Genomic DNA, 16,991 nt, shown 5'->3' with positions numbered 1-16,991 from the left:
AATGGCCTACTTCTGCTCCTAAGACCTATGTTCCTGTGAATAGCTGGGGCCCAAGCACTGATCCTTGTAGTACTAGTCACAGCCTGCTAACCTGAGAGTGTCGCATTTATTCCTAATCTTTGTTTTATGTCCTTTAACCAATTCTCAATCCATACCAGTATAATTCCCCCAACCTCATGTGCTCTAATTTTGCTTGCTAACCTCCTGTGTGGGACTTTATCAAAAGCCTTCTGAAAATCCAAATACGCAACATCCACTTGTCCCCCTTACCTATTCTGATAGTTACATTCTCAAGAAACTCCAACAGGTTTGTCAAACATTTCTTTTCATAATCCATGTTGACTCTGCCCAATCCTATCATTACTTTCTAAGTGTCCAGTTACTACATCCTTTATAATAGATTTTAGCGTTTTCCCAACTACTGATGTCAGGTTAACAAGTCTGTAGTTCAACATTTGCTCTCTTCCTCCTTTCTTAAACAGTGAAGTTACATTTGCTGCCTTCCAATCTGCAGGAACCCTTCCAGAATCTGTAAAATTTTGGAAGATGACCACCAATATCCATTATTTCTACAACCACCTCTTTCAATTTTCGGGAAGGTAAATCAACAAGTCCAGGGGATTTATCAACTTTCAGACCCATTAATTTGTTCAGTACCACTTCTTTTTCTAATACTAATTTCATCCAGTTCCTCATTCTCACTAGTCCCTTAGTTCTCTAGTATTCCTGGAAGGTTTTTTTAATCTTGCTCCGTGAAGGTAGGCATCTGATGGAGTGGCAATTGAAGCAGATTACAACTCCGCTCAAAAGTTCTTATCTTGAAATCCATGCAATCCTATCTCGGCCGACCTTCCAACTCAGGCTAGGCGAGATCTGTGCAGTACAGAACGTCCCTGGGGCCTAGCATCCAGGGCAGCTCAGTCAGGAGTAAGGAAGCCACACCCCCATTTTTTACGACACTAGCTGCAGTACACCAGGTAAGTTTAAAGGTCCAGCCAGGTTTAAAGGCCCTTGACAAGCCAGAGAGAAGGTAAGTATATAAGGCAAGTGGGTAGAATTTGTGGGGGGGTGGTGGGTTGTAGTGGCACGTCGGGTCGGGCCTTTGGAGGGGGAGTCTGTTTGGGCCTTGGGTGGGGTGATGTTGGGTCAGGCCTTGGTGGGGGTTGTTGGACCCGGGCCTTGGGGGTGAGATTTGGGTGTGGTGGCAGAGGTGGCAGTGGGCACCTAGGGATGAGGTCGGCAGTCAGGCCTGGCAGCAGCGGGGGAGGTGGAGACAGGCCTGGCCGGGGGGGGGGGGTGTCCCCATGGGGGTGGGGAGTCCCTTGGGGGTGGTGTCCTGTAGGGGGGAGGAGATTGGCAGGGGTCTAGACAAGTCCCTTCGGGGTGGTGTCCTGTGGGAGAAGGTGTGGGTAGTTGAGGGGTGAGGAGTGTCCCGTGGGTTGGTGTCCCATTGAGGTCATAGTCTGGGAGGGGGTCAGGGGTGTGGAGTAGTTCTGTGGGGGGGTTAGTCAGGGGGTGGGTATGTCCTTTGGGGGGTATTCAGGGGGTGAGGGGAGTACCCTGGGGATTTGGGGGTGTAGGAGGAGTCCCGTGGTGAAGGGGTGGTGTGTGACTTACAATAGTTACCCAGCAGCTAGAATTGGTTTTAATTCTTCTAACATTTTCTGGGTGACTATTGATGTAAGACAGTTGGAACTATCCAAAGTTTGTGATTTAAATTGCATTTTTGGATGGTTCCCAGTGCAGGGGAATCGTCCAAGGGAAGTTTGCACTTCCAGGCAATTGCCATGCAAACCTTACCTGGGAACCTCTGGGGGTGGGGGTAGGAGTGGGGGTGGGTGCGGTGGTGGGGTTCCCCAGTGAATCTTTGAGATACCCCTTAGCTATGATGCCCTGGAGTTCAGAAGTTACAGCCAAAATATTTGTTTAGTTTCTCTGCCAATTACTTCTTCCCCCTTATAAATGGTATATATAACATTAGATTGTATGATACTCATTTAGTTTCCTACTGTGCAATAAAATGCCACTTTTACATGAGTACAGACGGTAAGCAATTCTAAGAACTCTGCAATGGACTTTCATTTTTACAAAATAGAATTGGTAGAATAAAACGTCATAACCTAGAAATTGCTTAGAAATTGCACTTTTATGCAACAGACAGCATGTACTGGATCTTTCAGCGTCAGTGTCCAGGTTGAATGCCCATTTAAATGAGTTCATGATGTAATAGGGGAATTTGAAAATATATAGTTATCTCCAGGGCAGTTTCTTTTTAATGCAAAATTATTTACATAGAATGGCAAACACCAATACTTATAAAAGTACCTAATTCAAATAAAAATAAAGTCTCAGACCTGAGGAATGCAGTTACTCCTCCAGTTATACTGGTATTAGGTAACCTTTGATCCTGTTGCACCTAAATGGTGGGCAGGGTAAATCTACCTCAGTGCAACACTGGCACAAATGCATGAAATGTCTGGAGAAAGAGCTATGTAAATGAACAACAGTGGGTCTCAACGGGCATAACCCAGATGCAGCGCAAAGAATCAAGGAAGTTTGCACACAGCACAAAACCAGCAGAAATCAATTACAATCAAATTTCCTCAGGAAAAAAACAACTCTCCAATAATGCAACAACATTTTAGGACCAAATCTTAAATTATCAACTGCGGTACATTCTCATACTTCCTCAAAAACTCTATAAATTTGTCAGTCCTGCTGCATTTCATCATTTGAAGAGCCTTTAAAAGTCAAAATATTTAAGGCTCAAGCCTTAAAAGCCAAAACCTGCAGTAGAATGGTCTGGCACATATAGAGTAAATGTGGGACTGTGCATAGTACCACCCACACAGTGACGTAAGAGAATACATGTCCCGCACCTAGGGGTCAGTGTGGTGTTGGACAGAGCCGCGTCCAGACCTAAGCTTGAGACAGCTCCTAGCTTGCACCCTTTGCTGTATATCTGTAAATAGTTATAGTAGTTAATAATACAGTTAACCAGCTGCTAAAGACTATGAAGACTTCATCAATCCTACCGAGATGTAAGCAACACCCCGCATCAAAACCAAAACAGTTTTGAACAGCATTCAACATGCAAAAACACCACAATACAAAGGAAGAGAATGAAAATAACCCTTACTGAAAATCCATGCCGCAGATGTGGAACTGATTAGCCAGACAAAGGAGAACAAGCAATGCCTCTGTTCAAGAGCAAGTCATGACAAACAAAATCATTTTGTAAGCTACTTCTGCTGTAAGCCACAAAATGGCATCAGCAAATAGACAACAGTTCAATGAGTCAACATAACTAAATGCAGTCATAGAATGAAAATATTTTCTATAAAACCCAGCAACAGAAAGATGGCCAAATATTTAAAATTCATATGAATTGGAAAATCTAAATGAGAGAATGTGCTAAGAACAGAAATGCACACAAATGACACAACTTACAAATGATGTTTTCAGGAAGCAAGTAAGCAAAAAACGCGTGGAAATATAAAATGGAAATAGTTAGAAGACAGATTATCTCCAGCAGTGCATGGCTAGAGCATGGTTAACTAATCATTCAGAAACCGTGTCACAGATATTACAAACTACAAGGAAACTGAAATCCCAATTTCAGCCTGGGGTGTGATTTGAGCAGGCTGGGTGACACAAGTGCTGAACTTCCCAGCCCAAGCAGCGGGAAGCCCAGACAATTTTAACTCCTGGGTCTCATCTCCATTCTGCTGGCCATCTGCCTGACTAAAATAAGAACTGGCAGCTGGCTGGCAGGTGAGAGAAAAAGTCGGAGTGGGAGGCTGCTGGCTGTCACGACAGGGTGTCTTGCCAGCAAAGGGATAAATTACAGGCAAAGTGTTTTTGAAGGATCCAGAGGGAGGGAAGGGAGTAGTGGGGGTGGAGACCAGGGTAGGGAGAGCGATCATTTTATTGTTAGAGCATTCGCCCGCAAAGGAAAGGAACAAAAAAATTACCTTAAGTTACTTCTTCTGGTCCCAGATACTCCTCCTGCCTTTCCCAGCTGAAAACAGCAGCTTCCCTGCTCAGTTAAAATTGCAGTCATGGCGCAATGAGATAATTGGGCCTGAATTTGCATATGTAAAGGAGGATCTTAGCAGATGGAACTGGATGTCTGTGGCTCTGATCAGAAAAGTACGTTAAAATTGAAGATTGTGGGACCCATGTGATCAGTGGGTAAGTCAAGGGGGCAATTTTAACTCTCCACCTGCTTGCTTTATGCCTTGAGTTCTAGCACAAACTGCTTGTAGTAACCTGGGGAAAGAACAAGCTTCTATAGCTATCTGTGCAGAGCAGGGCAACTAAAGGATAGATCAGCAACGGACTAAAGTGACCCTAGCTTACAACGCTCAAATCTCAGTCCTCAGTACAGATGAATAGTTAAAAAGTTAGATCAAGGCCAAAATTTTATACGTACCTGACCTGGGAGAACATAAAATCTCACAAGAAGACATCAGGCGCGCTTTCCAATATCATCACGCACTCGCATGATATTTCAGTAGGAAGCAATCCCACCGACAATTAATCAGCTACTTAAGGCAATTAAATGTGCAATTGAAGACAATTTTACATTGCCCATGTGATTTTGCACTCATTGCATGGGCAACACATGGTTCACTTTTCTCATCCAAAGGCAGGATCAAAGCAGAGTGGAGCATTGGCTGTGTGAGTTGTTAGGAGTCCAGATGAGAGTTTTCTGCTGCTTGTTTGCTGAGATTTCAAACCATTTCCTGTGGTTTCTTCTGAAGTTTTTGCTTTGTTAGCTTTGTTTTGAGGATTCTTGTTTTGTCAACTCTTCTGGAGCATTTCTGCTGAGTGCAGCCTTCAGGGCATGAGACAGTGCCATCTGCATTTCAGCAAGTAGGGCTTGTGTACTCTGCTGGGGGGGGGGCCTCCTCTGAGGAGGAAGACAGGGGCAGAAGGGAGAAGAGGCTGGGTGTCTGCAGGCAGTATCATAGGGACAGACCTGTGGGAGGAGAGGCGCAGGCGCAGGGGGTTCAGGGCCAGCAGGGTGAGCAAGGTGAAAGGGACCACAGAAGATGCCACTATCCTGCTGCCAGAGTGTACAAGCAGCGATCCAGCTACCTCAACATGTCCAATACCCAGTGCTACAGGAGGCTCCGTCTCTCCAGGGACACCGTGACATCATTATGCCATATGATTGGTCCAAAGATTGCCTCCAACTGTGTGGGTGGGCACCCAATGCCAGTGGCTCTGAAGGTCACAGTAGCCCTCAATGTTTTTGCTACCATTCCATGAACGTGCAGATAGTATGCAACTGCCAGACCCAGATTCTGCAAGTCTGTGCAAGGTACCCTGGAAGCTCCCATGATATATACACCCTGTGACACTCCAGGTGCCAAGGCTGTTTGTGGCTCCAGCTCAGCTGGATGGTTGGTTGCTAGGTGACAAAGGGTATCCTTTGAAAAGGTGGCTCATGACACCACTCTGGCACCCTAGGACAGAGGCGGAGGAAAAGTACAGTCAGAGTCATGCCTCCACAAGGGCGGTGGTTGAAAGGACCATTGGGCTGCTGAAGATGAGGTTCCACTGCCTGGACCATTCAGGGGGTTCCCTGCAATATCCTCCAGAGCATGTGTTGCTTATCGTCATTGTTTGCTGTGCTCTGCACAGTCTGGCACTACAAGGGGGACCCACTGGAGAATGAGGATAGCGACACAGCTCCACAGGCCTTAGAGGAAGGCTCAACCCATGGATCTGATGACAAGGTCGGGCAGGCACAGGGTGGGGACAAGGAAGCAGACTTGTTGAACTTTCAGGGAGGCAGGGATATCAGGGAGGCCTTGACTCAACACACCTTCAGCTAGGCTTCCACCTCAGTGCAAGGGTGCCGCCTCGTTCACATACATTTCTAAGGAGGGAATCCCATAACCCCAATGTCACCTCACAACCTCTGTTGCTGCCCCTGCCATCCATCATAAGGCACTGATGAACCCTGCACCTATGGAAAACATAAAGGACACTCAGGGCATTGAAACAAAATCAAGATTTATATCTTTTCCAAAGTTGCAAAAAAGGAGCTTAACATAATATGGTTGCCACTGTCACACAAAAACAATACATTACACTGATGAAATGAAAGAATGTCACCCGTGATAACCCTATCTCGTGCTCATGGTGCATTAAACGCTTGCAAGTGCAATGTCTTGATGACCCAACCCCCCCACCCCCCACCCCCCACTCACTGGCAGTGGCATTGGAGGCAGATCCCTGACTCTGCTGTCGTGTTGGCCCTGATGACCTTGGTGGTCGTCCTCAGGCTGGCGGGGCCTAAGCTGACACCACATGGAAGGGTGCGACCAGTGACATGGTTGGGCACTCATCAGTCTTTGAGGCCTTAAACGATGCCATGGTCACTGGCAAAGGCATGGAGGAGCTGCTGCCCTCATCCGGAGCACCATTAGAGGAGCTCACAGAGGCGACAGGCAGCTCATCCGCCAGGGTGAGGTATGACTGGACCTCCCTGCTCACCATTGATGGATGCGCAAATAGCAGAGAGACGAGGTGCCTCATCCATCCCTCACACTGGCTGTGACCTCCTGAGGTCACTGCCAGTGTGCAGGATTGCAGGTTCGAGCGCGACCCCAGAAACCCCCGATTCTGTTCCTGGAGCTGCCTTTCCATGAGAGTCACCACTCTTTCAATGGAAGAGGTAGTGCGTTCAGTGCCAGGGTCAATGCAGTGCTCAAACTCTGCTTAAACTCCTCCACAATAGAGACCATGGCACGCAAACCCTCAGGGATCTCCGCCAGAGACTAGGATTCTGGGTGCCTCTGGCGGGTGGTGCATCCGAGGCAGGATGACGATATGTCAGTGGTATCAATCATCGCACATTGAACGTGCATGCTAGGGAGCTGGGTGAGACTATAGACAACAGCTTGATGGATTAGTGGATCACTGGAGACTCTTGCTTAGAAGTTATCATTGAGATGAGAGGACTCTACGTTGTTTCCAGTCTCCGTCTGTCCCGCCTCTGTCCACTGGACTCTTACCTTCCTCCAAGACGCCTGTCTCTCGCAACCTGATGACCTTGGTATGCACTCACACTCAAGCTCTAGGGCATCCATCTCACATTTGCTCAGGATGAGCAGGTTGGCCACCCTACCACCCGTTCTTGTGCGTTCGGTGGCACTATGGCTTCTCTTCTCATGTATGGACAAAGGTCCATTCATTAGCCTACCCTCTACCTGTAACACCATACCAGGCTCATGCCTCCCCTCCCCCCACCACTTCCCGCCAGGAAGCAGGTTGAAACGTCCGTCATTTTTGCACACCTGACCCTTATTTGCATCCAGGGCTATTGGCCTGATCTCCCAGCCTTAGCAGGAACAGGTATATGTGCCTTCTGTTACTCTGAATCTTACACCCCTGAATGGCATGTAGGATAGCCACACCTCAAGATTTCTCAACACAGTACCATGCCAAATTGGTACTCACCCTTTCTGAGCCCAGAAGATCATTAAACCTTTTTCGGCACTGAATCCACATGTGATGCACCACATCGTGCCAGCTGACCTGGGCAGCCACCTCTGTCCAGGCCTTCTCGTTTGGTGGGGTGACCTTCTCTTGCTATCCTGTGGCATCAGGATGTCCCACCTGGCACTCACTGCCTCCACGTGCAGGCACTCGTTCGAGAAGTGGGAGGCAGAGTGCCCACCTGCATTGCCCTCCCGCCTGGAGTGTCGAGCGGGTGCTGATGCCATACCTTCAGCTTAGATTTGGACAGCTCCCAGTGCCTCCACTGGAGCTCCTGGCAGCCTTCAGGGTGCTGCCTCAGATGTTTAAAACCACCGCTGGGTCCCCATTGGCCCTGGCGCCTGCCATGCTCCCGCCTCAACCGGCAACCCTTCTCCAGCCAGCGTGAAATTGCGTTGTTTTGACATTCGCAGGTGCAAGCGGCAATCGCAACCACTTCTGGCCTGCCGATTGTGTACAGGAGCATGACATGAGCAAAATTCAGGCACAAGTGTTATGAACCTTTTATAGTAATGCTCTGAAACATTGTTCAATTTCAATTTCCAATGTTAATTGCTTCACCCTTTGTAGCCATGCCTTCAGCTGCCACAAGCTCTGGAATTCCCTCCCTAAAACTTCCTGCCTCTCTACCTCTCTTTCCATCTTTGAGATGCTGCTTAAAAGTCACTTCTTTGACCAAGCTTTTGATTGTCTGCTCGAATATCTCCTCATGTGACTTTGTCATAGTATGTTTGATAATACTTGAGGCATTTTACTACATCAAAGTCGCGATATAAATGCAAGTTGTTGTTCTCCATGATGAACTGACTGCTATATTATACCTTGTCATTACTCACAAGACACAAGATTTCCATTATCCAGGTTATTGCATTCTCCTACTCTTACTGAAGCCCACAGAAAATATCTTCAAGATTTCATTCAAACCAAAATGTTACTCTAAGAAAGTATTGCTTCTGGGTGTAAGGAAATACGAGGAAAAATTAATTGCAAGTTACAATGCCTAATAATAAAATTAAGGTTTAGAAATCTGTTAGCCTGGTGCCACTTCTAGCAGCAGTACACAAACTTACCTTTATCCTCAGGGGTTAAGGACCACTATCTTAATGGCCTGTGCAGTATTCCTCAATGATCTCAATGATGAAACTGCATTGGATAGCTGGAAGGGCCACTATATGAATGAATTTTTCCCCCTAAGTCTCTACAGATGTCAGAATTACTCAATGAACCAAATACATTAAATGTGATTTCCGCACTACCTTTCACCCTATAAATTTTCTGACAGTGGTTGCGAATACCTGGTTCATGGTTTATGCTAATATTTTAGAGGTAATTTTTAGTTCTGGGAAGATTAAAGTTTAACTGTAGAAAATGGGATAAATGTAACTAAAGCAGCTTAAAGTCTATTACACATAAAAGGTTAGGACCATGTTGATTTAAGGAGCTTACTCAGCTGGAGAAATTGTAAAGGAGGGATAATTGGCTTGGAGGCAAGTTTGAGGATAGACCAGAGCAGGCTACATTGTCATGGAGATGGGTGAAGCTTGAGAAGGTTCTCTGGTTTCAATTTATCTGTGTGTTTGCTGGGAGAGGGTGTTGGTTGCAGCTTGGATCTTTGTGGTATACTGCTCATAGAGAAGCCCTGGGGACTATTAGCAAGCTCCAGGCAATAAGGGCTCAGGTGAAGTCCTGGGGAGCTGAGAAAATGCTGGAAGGTGCTGGTTCCATGCTGGAGACAGTTAGGGCTCAAGAGAAGCCATGGAAGCCACTTATAGCTCGGTGCAACCAGGAGAATGGAGTACGAAGATATACCCAGGGGCAGTGCCAGCTTAGTGAAGCTAGTGGTCTGCAAAAGAGCTGGAATTGTGCTGGTAAATAGAGGTGGGAATGCAGCTTTGTGATTCCTGTGGTACACAGTCTCAGGAGGAGAGACTGAGCCATCGGGAGGTGATCAGAATCTTATATGTTTCAAAAAGATCACCTCACCTTCTTCTAAATTCCAATGAGGAATGAGCATAGGCCCAACTTGCTCAATCTTTCCTCCTTATCCAAGAAATGAGCCTAATGAACCTTTTTGGAACTGCGTCCAATGTCAGTATGTCCCTCCTTAATTATGGTGACCAAAACTGTAAACAGTACTCTGGATGTGGTCATACAATTGTAGCAAAGCTTCCCTGCTTTTATACTCCATCCTCCTTGCAATAACTGGAATTGCAAGTCATTGAGCCAGTCTGAGTCAAAGCAACTTTTGAGGAATTCAGAGGCTAGATTTTTGGAAGTGAGAAGTTGTAATCCCTCATGAGGGAGACAGAATTTTAACAAGATTTTGTGACTCACAGATCACTGGTTTCTGGATGGGTTGCTGAGAAATCCATGGGATCTGTCTTGATCTCATTTGCCATTTAATGTGCAGTGTGGTATGTTTGACCACAGTTTTCCTGTTAATTCACGTTTACCTCATGTTAATTCTGAATATTAGAGTATAAGATAGATATTGTAAATTGTTATTTTTCTTACTTTGTATAGTAAAGTTTATATTGTTTGTTTAAAACTGTAGAATCTTGTGGCTTTATTCCCCAACTGGGTAACTGGATTTCAAACTTTGTTGACTTCAAATAAAAATGTTACTGATCCTTAATCAGATCATAACTTGGTTTATAATTAATAAATGCACAATTGTAGACATTATGAAATCTACAACAACAGAGTTTGTCAACATTGACAGGAAATATTCAGCTGGTTTAGAATGCATAAAGGTTTTGATATTGATCTCTAAACAATGGGTGGGAGAGGGTTATTAAGATAACAGGTTTCATGTATTCAAGTGTTCCACTGTGGAGAGGCAGGACTTCAGTAATATATTTAAATTGGGCTCCCATAGTGCAATTGGCAGCCCCATTTAAAATTAACTGTTGCTGCATGGGTTTTCGAGGGGTTGGGAAACCCAACAGCGAAAAGGACGCAGGACAAAAAGTCAGCATGCAGATATAGCAAGTAATTAAGAAGGCAAATAGAATGTTGCAATTCCAGTTATTGCAAGGAGGATGGAGTATAAAAGTAGGGAAACCCCTGCTACAATTGTACAGGGCATTGGCATGACCATATCCAGAGTACTGTTTACAGTTTTGGTCACCATACTTAAGGAGGGACATACTGGCATTGGACGCAGTTCAGAAAAGGTTCACTAGGCTCATTCCTTGGATAAGGGGCTTGTCTTGTGAGGAAAGATTGAGCAAGCTGGGCCAATGCTGATTGGAATTTAGAAGATTGACAAAGGAGCCATGGGTTAAAGGGGGGGGGGGGGGGGTGCAGGCAGGAAAATGGACTTAAGTCCATAATCAGATCAGCCATGATCTTATTGAATGGTGGAGCAGGCTCGAGGAGTTGAATAGCCTTTTCCTGCTCCTATTTCTTATGCTCTTAGCTGCTGACTCCACAAGGTAAGTGCATTTCTGCCATTCCTTTTGAGCCAGGAGGAGTAGGAGTACTCCTGCCAGCTCCTCACGATGTTTTTATCCACCCCTGCACCCACCAGCACCCCCCCCCCACCCCCCACCGCTAATGACAGCCTCTTTCTCCCCTTTTCAGAGCATTGAATTCCCCATTGCTCTAGAATACCTCACCCCAACTCCCCCAACCAACAATGTTATATTTCACCTCTTTTCTATTTTTACTTATTTCTGTTGAAGAGTCATACGGACTTGAAACGTTAACTGTGTTCCTCTCCACAGATGCTGCCAGACCTGCTGAGTTTTTCCAGGTATTTTTATTTTTGTTTTGGATTTCCAGCATTGGCAGTTTTTTGCTTTAACCCCAACCAACAATGTCCCTTCTCCCCACTACTACCCATGCCAGAATGTCCAACTTTCTCTTCCCTCCTGGGCACAAAGCAGATTGTCAATTTGGGCTGCGAGGCAGGAAACAGATCTGAAGAATGAGAATAAGGTTCAGCAGTTAAACTCAGCAGGACTATTGCCAGTCCTTCAGGAAGAATGCATTCTACTTGAAGGAAGTCAACTGTTAAAAGTTCAAGAGACTACTGTAAAAAAAAAAGGCTTTTTATAATGGACAATTTTCAGACATTGGCCAAGTTTCACCTCCCAGCATTCCACAGGGCTTTGGAACTGGACTTTTAAAAATTCTTGAAATGAAACACAGAGTGAAGTGACTTCTTGAATATTCTAGTCAAGGCTTGGCAGGGGGAATCAGACCACACAATGGGTATATGTCTACCCAGTTGCAGGATCTTCCCATCCCCAACCTTACTGAATTCTTGTGACATTCTCAGCCTCCACTGCACCCATCCCCCTTCTTGTAAAAATTGGAGAGGAAGAACCTAGAACTGATAATGGCAATTACTTGGCTCATATGCTTGAGTTCAAATGATCAAAAGATCATTCTTCAATAGGAATACTGTGCTTCATGAAAACACAACAGAAAATCATCTCCACTGTATCCACAAAAGCATAGCTCCAGAAACAGGGAGCAGAATTTTCCGGTTGGCGTGCAGGAGCGGGACCCACATGCCGATGTGTAAAACGATGCATGGTAATGTTGGGCGAGCATCCCGACATCTCTGCATGCCATTGCGAAATTTCGTTGGGCGGGTGCGCGATGTTATCTGATGCATGCGCGCTATTAATTAACGGGCCACTTAAGGCCCTTGAGGTGCCAATTGACAGTGATTTTTCGGCGCCCGTGCGATCTTCAGGTTGGCGCACAGGCACAACAGGCAGGTGGGTAGGACACATTTCTATAAACCTCATCCACAGGTGGGATAAGAGGGCTCAGTGGGTCCGCGAGTGTGCTCTGTCAAATATTGATTTTTCAAAGTTACTAATACTTGCCTGTGTGATCTGCAATTCTTCAAAATGCTTACCAGCTGCTAGGACTGGACTCACTACCTTAAGGTCAGCACTCTGCAGTGAAGAATCTTTTTTGGGCCTGCAGGTTTCAGGAAGCCCACCCTTTCAACTCCCTGGGAATGGGAGTTGAACTCTCCAGTGGAGGCACCTCCTCTGAGGAGAAAGGGAGGGCTACAAGGGGGAGGAGGCCAGGAGTGCACATTCAGCCTCCAGGGGAGTCACCTTTGGGAGGACAGGCGCAGGCACAAGGGTGCAGGGCCAAGAGGTAGTCCAAGGCAGAAGAGGCCACAGAAGACGCCACTATCCTGCTGCCAGAGTATAAAGGCAGCGAAGCAGCTACCACAATATGTCTGAGGTGCAGTGCCGAAGGAGGCTCCATCTCTCAAGGGAGACAGTCAATTATATCTGTCAGATGATTGGGTCTGAGATCTCCGCAAACTGTGTGGGTGGACACCCCATGCCAGTGGCTCTAAAGGTCACAGCTGCCCTCAACTTCTATGCCTTTGGCTCCTTCCAGAGGTCGGTGGGTGATCTTTGCGGTGTCTCCCAATCAGCTGTCCACACTTGTATCAAGCAGGTTACAGACGCTCTGTTCAGGCGTGCATTGACCTTCATCCACTAACTTTGGGACCAGGCAAGCCAGACACAGTGAGCCAGAAGCTTCATGGCAACTGCTGGCTTCCCCCACGTCCAGGGTGCACACATGTGGCCATCAAGGCGCCAGCAGTGAGTCCGAGGATGATCACGCACAAGGAAATGCTGAGGGAGTAGACGCTGGCTCCAGGCATTCTCCAGGGAGGCAGGGACACCCGGGAGGCTTTAATTGAACAACCCTTCAGCTGGCACACCACATATGAACCTCCAGGACAAGCCTGGACTGCAGGCTCCATACTCAATAGCTGAGTGCAAAATCTGCCTGGATAGGAACATTAACTAAGGGCCTTGTTAACAAAGCTGAGTGTCCCACAAATCACTCAGAACGTTATTGGTGACCATCCACCTGCAAAAGAAAAGAGGCACCCTCAGCCATGGTGACATGTCTGAATTTAATATTACAGCCAAAGAACTTTAGAAAACAAAATGGCAAAGGTGTTAAAAATCACAGCAACTCATGAAGACCTCATTGCGGGCCAACACAAAAGCACCAGTGATAAACCCATAGTGTGCCTAAGGTGCCTTATGTTTACGTTTTCAGATGCTATGTCTAGGTGCTCCCCCCTAGCTGGCACTGGCATCTGAGACAGCCTGCTCACTCTGCTGTCCTGTTGGCCTCAATGACCTTGGCAGCCATCCTCTGGCCCGTGGAGCCTGTGCTGTCCCCGCCTGGGAGGGAGCTGCCAGTTCCACAGCTGGCATCTCTCCAGTCGTCGCAGCCTCATCAGATGCAACAGTCACTGGCAGAGGGGCGGAGGAAATGCCGCCCTCATCCGGAGCGCCCTGAGAGGAGCCCGCAAAGACGACAGGCAGCTGCTGCGCCGACGTGAGGTCGCTTCGGACCTCCCTGCTCACCGTGGATGGATGGGCACTGAGCTGGGAAACTTGGTGCCCACACCATCTCCTACACTGGCACTAACAAGCTGAGGTCAATGGTCAGATCTAGGGCCGCCTGCTCGAAGTGGCTGAGAATCGCCAACTGGACCGGCCCTCCGCCAGTCCTCACCCACTCGGTGGCATTATATGCATTCTTCTCCTGAAAAGGAGAGAAGAGCATTGATTCGTGCTACTTGTACATGGATTCTCTTTGCGGACGACCCACCCCAACCAGAGTGGGACATTGCAGGGCTCCAGTGCCTCTTGACCCCGCTGCTGCCAAACACTCACTCAAAGATGCTAGGCCTGTCCCCCCCCTCCCCCTTGGCCAAATGCTGCCTACATCACATTAGGCACCGCACGATCTAACCTTCCATAGCAAGGAGGCGCAAGCATGTGGAGCGCAGAGGGCAGCAGATCAATCTGTGCCAACACCATCTTGAAGCTCCCCTCCCAGCATGTCATCACCCTGACTTTGACATGTCCTGGAATTCCAGCACTGCACCTAGGTGCAGCTCCTCCAGGTTGCCCCCAAAACAGTAATGTGGGTCTCAGTGTACCACATGCTGCAGATGCAGAACCGATCTCTTCACCACCCTCTCAGGGTCACCTCGGCATGGGCAATATCTGCTTGCCCACCCAGCGAAGGACACATGCCGTCAATGAAAGTCTACCTGCTGGGTTAAGTGACTAATGCCAACATGGTGCTCACCCTTCCTGAGCGCAATAAGTCATTGAAGCGCTTGCGACACTGGATCCAGGTGTGCCGTACCACGTCGTGGGAGCTTACGATCTCCGCCACCTCCTTCCCGGCACACTGGCCATGTGGGGAGGGAGCCTCCTCCTCCCGTCTTGGGGTACGAGGACCTCCTGCCATGTTACCACCTCCTCGAAGAAAGCAGCAAGGCAATCATCAGAAAAACGAGGGGCACAGTGCACCCCTGCCCTACCCTCCTGCCTGGCCTGCTCACCAGCAGCGCTCTGGGGAGCCCTTCCACTGGCCATGATTCACAGCCTTTGAAAGACTGCAAGAGCTTTTTAAAACAGGCCACCGAGTTGCCATTGGACCCGGCAGTCATTGCATTCCCGCTACTGCCCACCCACAACCGCCGTCCTCGGGAGCTGCAATTCACACTGAGCGGGCCTTAATTGACGCGCCCGCATAAAATGGCGGCGCGGACCCAATCGCGGGCAGCGATCGGGTCTGCATCCACCCGCACCCACTCCCACACTGCCTGCCCACCCAACAAGCAGAAAATTCTGCCCAGGAATTCCATACGCATAGGACAATCCCACAGATAAACAGATGTAAGTTGATTGCAGAACCTTCAGTTGGCAGAAACTCAAAATGAAACATTCAATTTTCCATTTTATGAATTTCTGACCACTATTCATCAAACTAAAAATGAAAGCATATACTAATCAATAATCTTAAGCGGTATCTTCTTCAGATTGTTGAACTTTGTACTCAATCCCTCCAATTTGTTAGAACTATAGTTCTCAAGCTCTTATCCCAAGCTCTTTGTGTGTCAAATGTGGCGGGTCATTGTTTTTGTGAACACTAATGGGACTTTGAGCTCCTCATCAATTTAAGCACATCATCCAACTATCACTTATCATATCACAAAGTGTAGCTGGATGTACGATCGTGTCACAAAATTATAATAAACTTCATAATATTATTGTGGTTTATTGTAAAATAGGTTTATGGGTGTGAGTATAGTCGGTTCTGTCTGTGTGATTTAATTAAATTAGAGGCAGCTAGGCAGAAAGCTTGAAATTATCAAAAGAAGTTAGGGGTAAAAGGTATTTGAAATGCTAATGAGTAAAAATGGTTGTGGTCTTAGCATGTAGGGTGTGAAGGAAATTTGCATCTTCAGATAAATGAAGGAGTTGTTTGGGTTTCAAAGGGATGGTAGGATGTTTACAGCTAACAAGATAAATAGAGCAAGGTTATTATGTTTATTTTTTTTCCCAAAAGGTACTGACCATACTGGCAACATGAAAGATTTTATATTATGGGAAAAGAACATTTCCAAAGACATACAGAACAATGGAATTTACAGATTAAAGAGAGAAACATATATAAAGCAGGAAGGAAAGCGATGTTGTGGGGCCTTGTAAGATCTAAAAGGAATGTGTAAAACAGCCTTGGTGAAACCTCCAGCCATTTTTGCAAAAGTCTGCTGTGTCCAGTAACTAAAGTTGGAGTAAAGCCTTTGGGATTCCACTGTCAAGTGGGTGTTGCAGTAAACTTGCTGGCTTGTTATTTAAATTTAAAATCTATTTTGGACTGTTGCCTGAAAGGTGTGTAGTTGGGAGTCAGTTTAATTACAAATTTTGGGATTTGTTATAATATTAAGTAACTGTAATCTTATGTATGTGCTTGAAATCTTTTCTTTTGTTAATTAATGTTTTAATTCAGTTTTTAAAATCTCTAAAAGGTGTTAGTGGACTCATTACTTCTGAATTCAGTGCACAAATCTTCTCATAATAAGACCATAAGACATAGGACCAGAAATTAGGCCATTCGGCCCATCGAGTCTGCTCCGCCATGCAATCATGGCTGATAAGTTTCTCAACCCCATTCTCCCGCCTTCTCCCCGTAACCTTTGATCCCCTTACCAATCAAGAACCTATCTATCTCGGTCTTAAATACACTCAATGACCTGGCCTCCGCAGCCTTCTGTGGCAATGAATTCCATAGATTTACCACTCTCTGGCTAAAGAAGTTTCTCCTCATCTCTGTTCTAAAAGGTCTTCCCTTTACTCTGAGGCTGTGCCCTCGGGTCCTAGTCTCTCCTACTAATGGAAACATCTTCCCCACGTCCACTCTATCCAGGCCTTTCAGTATTCTGTAAGTTTCAACATGATACAAATACAAATAAATAAATATATAATAAATACAAATTGCAAAGCCATTGCGATAGTATGGCCAAGTTCCCTTGTGGATTTGGTCCACCTGACACACACCACCTGCCACACCATAACAATAGTTATTCTATTCCAAAAGTCAATTTAAATGTTGTAAGAGATATAGATAAGTTCCAATTGACTGACTTATTTCGACAAGAAGCTAGATAA

General features: G+C 46.4%; 1 long non-coding RNA gene across 1 annotated transcript in view; it reads left to right on the top strand.

Annotated features, from left to right (window-relative positions):
* LOC144685278 (uncharacterized) overlaps positions 1-4,151 on the top strand; it is an 82,120-nt gene extending 77,969 nt beyond the window's left edge. The window contains exon 3 of the long non-coding RNA XR_013577691.1: positions 4,105-4,151. This is a non-coding gene — a long non-coding RNA (uncharacterized LOC144685278). The remainder of the gene's footprint in view (positions 1-4,104) is intronic.
* Positions 4,152-16,991: the final 12,840 nt, after the last annotated feature.

Source organism: Cetorhinus maximus, chromosome 10 (genome assembly GCF_964194155.1).
Source record: "Cetorhinus maximus chromosome 10, sCetMax3.hap1.1, whole genome shotgun sequence".
Classification (NCBI taxonomy): domain Eukaryota; kingdom Metazoa; phylum Chordata; class Chondrichthyes; order Lamniformes; family Cetorhinidae; genus Cetorhinus; species Cetorhinus maximus.
Note: the sequence above shows the minus strand (reverse complement) of the source record. Positions and strands in the feature narration are given on the sequence as shown.